This window comes from Miscanthus floridulus, unplaced genomic scaffold (genome assembly GCF_019320115.1).
Source record: "Miscanthus floridulus cultivar M001 unplaced genomic scaffold, ASM1932011v1 fs_666_2, whole genome shotgun sequence".
In the NCBI taxonomy this organism is placed as follows: Eukaryota; Viridiplantae; Streptophyta; class Magnoliopsida; order Poales; family Poaceae; genus Miscanthus; species Miscanthus floridulus.
The window spans coordinates 32,030-42,718 of NW_027097086.1; the positions used below are offsets into that span (position 1 = coordinate 32,030).

The window sequence follows — 10,689 nt, forward strand, 5'->3', positions numbered from 1 at the left end:
GCATCGCATCTAGCAACATGTCCATTGTCGCGTTCTTTCCTCGTGTCATCCTGTACGTACGTACCCCGAATAGCCGCGAGGAGCGGCGCTTGCTACCGACCGCGCCGTAGCTTGCTTGGCGGCGCACTGGCGCGGTTGGACGGCGGCCTGGCCGGTCGGCGCGACGCGGGGCGCGCGCGAGCACCTTGGCTTGGCCGCCCCCTGCAGCCGAATCCTCCCGGTTCGCTCAATCCCAAGTAACATGCGCGAGACTTGGGCTGCTGCTCAGCCCACTACCCATCCGTTGCAGCGTACGGCAAATGCCAGCCATACCGTGGCAGTATCCTATGCTCAGCATCAGCTCCGTCGTCGATTCCAGTACGCAGAAACTAGTGGGAAAGTACAAGCCGGAGTGCCGCCGTCTGTCGAGGCTGGTGAGGCCAAGGGAGCAGTGATGAGAGGACAGACATGATAGGGTCACGGCTCACGCATAGATCGGCGCTCGGCAGGCAGTGCAGGCGAGGCGGCGAGCATTGGTCCCCGTGGTGGAACATGTCATCGACCCATCGTGTGCCAGCCTTCCGCGCGTAGGCTCTCCCCCTCCCTCCCACAGGGCCACAGTCCCACTCCCACGGAAGAGTTCCGTGTGCGCCTTTGGCCTTCCTGATTCCATCCTAGGGCGAGCAAGAGCAAGTTCCTCCCCAGTCTCCACATCACGGTTCACACGGCCTTCACAGTTCTTGCTGTTGTTTGCCGTTCTCTATTGTAAATCTTGTGTGGGAACGCTGTTTCCTGTTTCTCTCGAAAGCATATTGTTTTCTGAAGCGGAGCAGCCGAGAGGACAATAAGCTTTTCTTTACCGATCGGTCATTGGCCTAGAGCGACGATCGTACAACTATTCAACGGTCAGCTACTAGGAATAGCCCTCTTTCTTGTGTTGCATGACGAACTTCCTTGCTGAAGTCAAAGAGCTCCTAGAAGAATTGTCTGTGATGGGAGAAAATATGTACTTACGTGAGATGGGGCTAAAAACTTCGACATCAAATGCAGCCTACGACAGATAATTGTTAACATGTAAAACACAAACATCCATATAGTAGACTAACCAAGACGTTAACACTGTTATCTACGGACGTAAGCCCGGTTTGATCCAAGGAGGTAACAGTTAGTTGTTAATAATTAACTCATTGAATTTAAATAGTTCTAGCTAATTGTTAGCTGAATACTAAACTAACAACTATCTCACTAGTTGACAAAACTAGCTAATATCAGTTGTGGCCTATTAACTAGCTACCTATTAGCAGCTAATGGATACATCCAGGGCCATAGCATATCACAACAACAGCCCGTATGGACTATATAGTATACTCTCTTTGAGCTTCTAAACATTTTCTTCTATTTTTCATGATATATAATTTCTATCCTATACTACCCTCTCTTGCTTTGGTTTCAGATCGAAATATGGTTTCCAATGCATACACTTGATATTATTTTCCTAACTGCTTGTCATGAAAATCAATATATTTCATAAAAACAATAATGTGTTGCAATTAAGGGAAAGTAAAATGATGCATGGTATTTTTTTTTAAGGAACATATATGACAAGATTCAGGGGTTGGGCTTTATGCATTAGATTTTGCTTATAGATGAGCCTATCTCGCTTCATAACAAACAAGCTTGTAGAGCAGAGATATCCTAGTTTCAATACCACGAAATTTTTTGTTTTTAGGTGCATATTGTTTTGCACATTCAGCCATAATGAAGTCGTAGGATTACTTCTGGTCCAACAGAAGAAGTATTATAGCAAGGCTTGTGCTGCTCAAAACAAAATAGTTTCCTACACTAAACTTGTATTGAGTATATATTCCTATAAATGCAATGGGCCGGGTCTGTTCGGCTGCTTTTTTAGCGACAACAAATGCACTTGCCATTGTATCACTGTTGTAACTGTCTCAAGGGTGCAACCACTGAGTTGCAAATACCAACAACTGAACAGGCCTAATAACTATGAGAAAAATATATGTGATGAAATAAGATATTACAATATAAAAGCATGAGCATCCTCTCACCCATAAACGGTGACATTATATGTAGATGGGTAGATTGTTAGTATTAGGTAGGGTTGGACAATAAGATAAGTGTTGCTTCTTGTGGGAGAATATATATTTTTGTTGTTGTGGCAATGGGTATTGAAATGTTAGAGAGGTTAGGCGATGAAAAAACTAAAAGCCTAGCTAGCTATGGATGAAATAAAGGACCAATCTCTACTGCAGTTCTTTCAGTAGTTAAATACTCAAACCTAAATCGCCACCAAATTACTATGCTAATATAGTATTTTCCATTTAAGTTAGTGTATCTTGTATCCACAATGCTAAAATTAGCTAGTCGCCATTTAGATTGTTTGAACTAATAAACTTTGTATAGAACACTAAGCACACATTGTTTATGAGGCCATAATGTATTTCATGGATAACTAATTTGTCTGACATGATAGAAAACTATTTTTTTACATAGTTGTTAATAGTTTTTTAACAAACTAAACTAATTGCATACCTTCCGCTGATAGAGAAAATCACACAAACTAGCAACTTTGTAGTTTGTTATTAAAATCCTCACATCTCCTATACTACACACTTTAATTTCTTGTATCGCTTTCCACGCGTCCTTGACAAGTTTGAGGGTGTTGAGGTTGGTTTTGTGCCCTTGCTTCCTTAGGAAAGGGCATGTGGGAGGCAGGCTGGGCAACTGAGGAGGTGAGTGCAGGGCAGAGGAGGACAATGATTGAGATAGAAATGACCGAAGAGTCATGGAGATGGCCTAATGACCTCAGGTTAACACGGGAGAGGGGGAGGGTAGTGGTCAGTGGAGGCGGACTCAGCGGCAGGGGTGAGAGACGACCGGTGGTAGGGGGTTGCGAGATTGAGAGTTTGTGCACTACGACGAAGAAGAGGCAGAGACTGAAAAAGAACAACACAACCTAAGCTGGAAACAATTGAATTTAACATCCGATGACTCCTATTCATCACATGAAAATAATGAAAAAAGATGCGCCTAAACAATAACTGTTCTCTTAACATGCTGACCAGACATGATGGTGACCGCTAAAAAAGAAAGAACATTATATGTAAAGGAAATAATGCTATAATAGATTTCTACATCAATGAGGTGACACAAAGACTAGAGTGATACTTTCTTGGTATAAGTATGTTTGGATGAAAAATATTTAAGACTGATTGACTTAGGCGTTCTTACCGAACTCATTGGTAATCTGACAAATTGTGTACACATACGGTTCAATTTTACGCATACCTACAAGTACATACGGCCAACTCTCAAGTCTCTACGCATCCCCTAAAACCCTAGGTCAGGGAACGGAAAAAAAAAAGTATCACCAACCGGCGGTGGCTGCCAAAAACCTACTCCACCTTACCGCCGCTATAAACCCAACGAATAGGGTAAAAAGGAGGCCAGCCATCTGCCAGCCGAAGAAACACCCAGAGGAAGCGCCCGTTTTTGACATCTCGTATGCGCGATTGCGCTGGAATCCTCCTCGACTGATTTTACCGCACAGAAGAAAAGGAGATAAAACACGACAAAAATCTAAGGAAAACGCAATCACATCTTCTCTTCGTCCGTCGCCGTCGTCTCTCTTCATTGGTAGCAGCTTAATCCGACCCCAGTCCAGCCCGCCGCCATGGAGGCGCTGATGGCCACGGACAAATGCTTCTCCCCGGGCAGGGCGATGTCCCCGATGCCGATTATGAGGCCCCCTCCATCACCAGAACATGCCAGGTAAGATGGCATCCCGATTGGATTCTTGAAATATAGTCGCTTTTTTGCTGTAACCTGTTCCCTGTTTTTGGTGTTCTTGTATCGTGGTCTGAATCGTATCCTTTTTTTTCTGTGTTGATTCGATGGGACTGGATTGGATTGCGGCGGCGCAGTCAGTATCTGGAGGACTTGTTGCAGGAGCAACAGAAGCTCGGGCCCTTCGTGCAGGTGCTCCCAATCTGCGGCAGGCTGTTGAATCAAGGTGAGATAATTTTCAGCTTTATTTGTAGCAGTCTTGCTCAGATTCGGTAGTTCATATGCTCTGTTCCTGTACGAGCTCTGTCTTTATGATAAAAGAGCAGCCTTTTCATTCATTTGTTCATAAAAGGCACATTGGTTTAATGTGGCACGACTTGTACGGAGAAGCCCCACAGTCCCTATGTCTTGGTATACAACGTATAATTGTTTTGGTGCTGAAATGGTAGAGCTTTATCAATAATAGGTATTTAGTCTTATGTCGATGTTATGCTGATCGCAAACCATAATGTGCAGAGATAATGAGAATATCAAACCTGCTTTCTAACTCTGGAGTTAGAGGAAATGAGAGGTTGCCACCAATTGCAAGTCCAAACCACATGCATCCACTGCCCCGGGTACCTAATTTCTGTGGAAACGGTTTCGGTCCGTGGAATGGGATGCATCCTGAGGTATCTGTACTAGCTACTAAAATTCTTTTGCCATTTCAGTTCATTCATTTACTTGATACCTCTGAACTGTGTGCTACAGAATTCATTATGGAAAATTGATACTACATAATGTGTAGGTTGCCTGATATTGAAGTATAATTGCAAATATAGTTTTGACACTTTGCTGCACTTTTTTTTCCCATAACGGCAAAGCCGGCTTTGTTGTACTTTTATTAGGATATACTACATACCCTTATGATGTTGTCTTTAATGTGTTTGTCAAACCGCTCTTTGGATAGTAGCTGTTCATGGGTGGTTTGTGGATGTCGAGATGTGGTCATGGAACAAACAAGCTACCTTCTCAGCTACCTTTAGAGCATGCTAACAAATATATGCATGAGTCCCAAAATAATCAGAACTGATATAGTGAGATGGAGTACATACATTTTTAGAGAGGTAGAACCTTGCCTGTTAGCAAACTACGTCAAATATTCTTAGCTTAAGTTTGACTGTCCCTTTATAGTGAAAGCCTGAATGAAAGCTTCAGTTGATTGGAACGTTCCAAGCATATCACATACTTGGTTATTTCATTCTATATATTTAAGTTTTGAATTGAACAGATAGGTTCATTTGTTTTGCTCAATGCATTGGAATCAGTTTAGTAGACATTGTGAAGGTGAGTCAGAAGCAAGTTTTCTTCCCTTTGATTGTTACAACCTACAAGATCTTTTCCGTATCCAATAGATTAGATCTTAACACAACCAGTCTCCACCTGCTATGTTATTGACCTAGTTTCATTCTTAATAATATTTTGCACTTGGCCCATAAGAGTAGTTGTGAAACTAGCCTCACACCAAAAGATTCAATATTTACTCTCTTCTTTTCCATTCTGAAGGCTAAATCTTACAGTGCTTGAAAAATCAATCTGGTTTCATGTTGAATGATTGTTCTCCCCTGAAGCTTCATTGAAGAGTATATTAGAAGCTACTTTTGTATGTTGGAATGCTTAAAATATGGTACCATTTTTTTTTCCATTCGAAGGCCTTGGTTGTACCCAAAAAATTGGAGATATGCAGGATACTTTTGAATTACTTCTTTTCATGTTGAGAAGAGAATAGTAATTTCAGCTACTCTTTGTTTTGCAATTTTTTTGCTTGCATACTGCTTAATTGTTTTACTGTTTATCCATTTTATCTCCAATGAAGCAAGCTTAACTTACAATTCTACTTTGATACCATGACTTTCCAGAGAAATGGTTTTCCTAGGGGAGCCATGGGCTGGCAAGGTGCTGTACAGAACCATTCCTCCTACATTGTCAAGAAGATCGTGCGATTGGAAGTTCCAACAGATGCTTACCCCAATGTATGTTCTTTCCTGCTTCAGACGAAGTGATGATTAGTTGTTACTACTATCAATTTGTATTTTTAATTTGTTAATTATACCTGATATATATGCAGTTTAACTTCATTGGCCGTCTGCTTGGGCCGAGGGGACACTCACTAAAGAGAGTTGAAGCTACTACAGGTTGCCGTGTTTTCATCAGAGGGAAGGGCTCCATAAAAGATCCTGTGAAAGTAAATAAATTCTTACTCATTTTCATAAGCTGATTCTTCAATAACGCTGTTTGTGGCATTTTACATTGAATCATCAGTGGTCATTATAGGCTAAAATTTTCTGGTAACCAAGTGATATTAATCTTAAGATCTGATACTCCACTTCCTGGGGCAAGCAAACAATGCTGACATGCCATTCTGTCTGTTTCCTGTAGGAGGAACAGCTCAAGGGAAGGCCTGGCTATGAACACTTGGGCGATCCAACACATATCTTAATCGAGGCTGAATTACCTGCTGATGTTATTGATGCTAGACTGACACAAGCACAGGAGATACTAGAGGAGTTGCTGAAACCGGTGGTATGCATATGATCCCCTAACCCTCTACCTTTATCTATTCCTCAATCTGTAATTCATTAGCGAAGCATGTCATTTTAGGAAAGGTCAAGGAAATGGGCCACTATTAAGTTCTGTAACGTTTTTTTTTTTTTTTTTTGCAATTTCATAAAGTATGGATCAACATGCTTTGTTGAAGGGAAGATTTTGCACAAATGGAATGATGAAAGGGGTGAAGTAAGAAAGTAAGAATGACACAAACCTCTAGATCCATCGATGGCCGTGGTTCTATGATGATGCTCCGCCGACGGATGGTGTTCTAGTTAGGGTTAGGTTTTGTGACTGGGATTAGTAGTTTGGGGTTTTAGGTTGGGAAGGGGATTTCATGGCTATCGGGGCTAAAGTGAAGGTTAGGGTGGTGGTTGTCCCGATGGTATGGTTGTGGGATGGTGACGCAGTGGTGGCGCCGCCCATCATGGTCTGGAGGATGGCGATTAGGTGCGGCCAACGTCGGTGGTATCATCACTTGGCTGAGTTAGCAAGGATTTTGTCGAGTGGGCGGCTGGCGGCGGCGGCGGATAGTAGAGATGGGTGGGGTAGGTGGGAACGTGGGGTGTGGGGGAGGGGTTCAAATCTAGGGTGGGGTTTGGTTATCAACGGTGGTGCCGCCCACCACGGTTTGTGGATGGCGATTGGTGGGCCAATGTCGGGGGCATCATGATTTGGCTAGGTTAGCATTTAGCAAGGATGTTGTTGAGTGGGCGGTGGTGGCGGATAGTTGAGATGGATGGAGACGTGGGGTGTGGGGATGGGAGAGGGGCTCAAATCTAGGGTTGGGGGTATAGGAGGATCAGGAGGTGTACGGGGGAGGAGGGTGGATGTCCTTGCCAGCATGGAAGGCGACCTGGTGGGGCAGAGGTTGGTGGTGGGGCCAGCCAGGCGGGTCCTGGTGGGTAGGTGGAAGTTGAGGGAGAAAGGGAGTCTGAGAAAGAGGGGGTGGAGTCGGGTCTCATATTAACGGCGTCCGGAGAGCATCTGCGCCAACTTGTATTTATTTTCCATAGTTTCTTGCCATAATTAGAAGGGCGGGCCTGGTGCAAGCGGTAGAGTCTTACCGTCTGTGACCGGAAGGTCTCGGGTTTGAGTCGCGGTCTCCTCGCATAGGTTGGTGGTGGGGCCAGCCAGGTGTGTCCTGGTGGGTAGGTGGAAGTTGAGGGAGAAAGGGAGTCCGAGAAAGAGGGGGTGGAGTCGGGTCTCATATTAACGGCGTCCGGAGAGCATCTGCGCCAACTTGTATTTATTTTCCATAGTTTCTTGCCATAATTAGAAGTGCGGGTCTGGTGCAAGCGGTAGAGTCTTACCGCCTGTGACCGGAAGGTCCCGGGTTTGAGTCGCGGTCTCCTCGCATTGCACAGGCGAGGGTAAGGCTTGCCACTAACGCCCTTCTCCAGACCCCGCATAGAGCGGGAGCTCTCTGCACTGGGTACGCCCTTTTAGTTTCTTGCCATAATTAAACAAATAGACGACTAACATGTAGATGCACAATTTGCTTCATTCATCGTCTCCTGTGTGTAAAAAAATCTCAATCCATTGATGGGTTTTCATGCAGGATGAGTCACAAGACAACATCAAGAGACAACAACTTCGAGAACTTGCCATGTTGAACTCGGTATATCGAGAGGATAGCCCGCACCAGAACGGCAGTGCCTCTCCGTTCAGCAATGGTGGCACAAAACAGTGACAGGGAGATCCTTCCCAGAAACTCTCTCGTCAGTCCTGCTCTCATGACAGACATAGCTTCTCGGATGCTCAAGCTCCCGTGATGGCATTGGAATTCATGCCATTGCTAGCTGGTGAATTTTGATATCCCTTGTGACATTGACCTGCGGATGAGGTGACAAGTAGTGAGAGAGAAAAAAAACACCCCCTCATGGCTGTGTACTTAGAATATTTCGTTTATTGCTTCCTTGTCGCCGACTATTAGTGCTGATAGTGCAGAGATGTCCAAGTTCCAGTATTTTGAGCTCTTTGATTGACTATAAAGTTATGACTCCGCAACATATTTGATTATAATAGTATTTGTCGACATAAATTTTATATCTCGGGACGCATTTTGTGTGGGCTGTTCAGTTTTTTTGTTTGTTATATAGTTGAATCGATATATATATATATATATATATATATATATATATATATATATATATATATATATATATATATATATATATATATATATATATATATATATATATATAAACATAGAGTAGAGCCTAGCTTTTGATCACAAAAATAGGCTCATTGGATATCAAAGGTTATTTGTTAGCTAGCTAAAATTTACTCCCAAGGGAGTAGTAGGTGGACTAATTTTTAGTCAAGTTTTAAGCCTTAAACTAGTTGGACTAATTTGGACTAGCTAATTTAGACTAAGTTTTAGTCCCAACTAGTAACTAGCACTAACTCATCCAAAACTCCAAATAGGTTCTTAGGGCAGTCCCAATGATGCATTGATGATAGTTTCTATCCTCATTAAATGACTTGCCACGTAGGCAAAATGCTGACATGGCAACGTAATTAATGAAGAAAGAGAGCAAAAATCATAGACCTGGTTTCTTCATGAAGAAACCAGGTCTACTTTTGACCCAATGCACCAAGAAACCATGAAATCGCCATTAGGGAGAAACCACCAGTTTCTAGGGAGCTCGTGTCGCACTCCCATTGAAGGAAAAGATAGAGTTGGAAGAGAGAAAGAGAAAATAGTTATTACTCATAGAAACCATGGGTTGGAAATGAGTACTTTTTTGGTGCGATATCCTATGTTATAGAAACTACTAGTTTTTTTCATTGGGACTGCCCTTAGGATTGTTGTTGGTAAGTTTTATTAACATTTGACTATCTAAAACTTCAAAAACAATACCCCAAAAAGATAAGAAGAAAAGAACCAATAAATTTTTGTGGTTACTGTAATAAAGTATTATCTATTTTACACCTAACAAATTAGTATGTTATCGTCGGTCGGATGTACTAATCGCTCTGCCCTCCTGCCGCGTGGGTCCCCCAGCTCTTAATGCTTTTGCCAGCTTAATCCGGCTAGCCCCTGCTCTGCCCGGCTAATACGTGTGGAAGATAACCAATCACGAGTACGAGTCCGGTACGTGCACAGCGTCGCCACGCTAACATAACACCCCTGTGTTATGAACCCGAGATTTAGGTAAGAGAGAGATTAGCCAAATAAGTTTTCGGGTTTCAGAAATTTATGATGCACGTGAAATGATAAGTCGTTTTAATTGTTTGGTATGAAAAACAATTTATATAAACAAAAATAAAATATAACTTGTGTGTAATACTTAAGTAAAGATGACGAGCAAGTGGTGTAGTTAAAGATGCAGCTATAATTTGTAAAAATAAATGTGGTTAACTAGTGTTATTGGAAGCTCAAAGATCAAATATGAATTAAGATAAGCCTTTTTCGTTAAGTTTGGCAAACGCCTGAATTTATGTTTAAAGTACTATTTTTGACGAATTATATTGAGCAAAATAGTTAAATAGTGCTTAAATATTTTGCTCCTATAGGTTAGTATAAGGTATGGACTATTGCATAAAGTAATTGTTGGTTGAAGTTAATAAGGTTTAGATCTATTAAAAATTACGACAAAAGAGTTAATGATTACTTAACCTCAATTGAAATCCTTAACTTTTCTAAGTATGGAAAAGTAATAAGACAAAGCTATTTTGACATTTAATTTCTAACAAAAAGGTTTAAACACTAACTGCATGTTTTGGTATTGTCGATTGCATCAAAGTGAGTACATGAGCATGGTGTAGGTCGAAGTTGTGTTGGTTGTCACGTGGAACTCGTAAAAATTGCCCAAAACTCCTTAGAACGCGTGCTGGCGCCGTTTTGGCATGCTTCTATCTCCCTCTCCAGTTGCTCTCGGGGCATGAGGTTTGCTTCGCTAGCTAGTGGGTAGTATCGGCCTTGGGTTAGCGTAGTTAGTTGGGCTTTAGTTGAGTTAATCGACAGCCTTTGGTTCACTTTAAAATTCGTCCGCGTCACTGATAGCAGCCGCTCGGCCGGAGTTCGCGGTCACCGTGTGCACGCGCGTGGCGGGCGCCGGGCTCGGCTGTTGCCGACCGCGGTTTTCTCCCTACGGGCCAGCGCGTGTGCAGCTGCCGCGTGCCAACTAACGCCACGGCGTGTCTCTCGCCTCTCCTTGCCTCTTGTTGGCCAACCCGCGCCATGCCGCTAGGCCGCGCGTAGGTCCGGGCCGACATCACGGCGACCGCTGTCTGAAGACGTGGCGTGCATCTCAGCGGCACATTTCACCAGCGGCACATTTCACCTATCCGCCCTCCGATTCATCTACC

The 10,689-nt window shown here is 43.1% G+C and overlaps 1 pseudogene; it reads left to right on the forward strand.

The window, feature by feature from the left end:
* Window positions 1-3,369: 3,369 nt before the first annotated feature.
* On the forward strand, window positions 3,370-8,414 carry LOC136532605 (KH domain-containing protein SPIN1-like; annotated as a pseudogene).
* The last annotated feature ends 2,275 nt before the right edge of the window (window positions 8,415-10,689 follow it).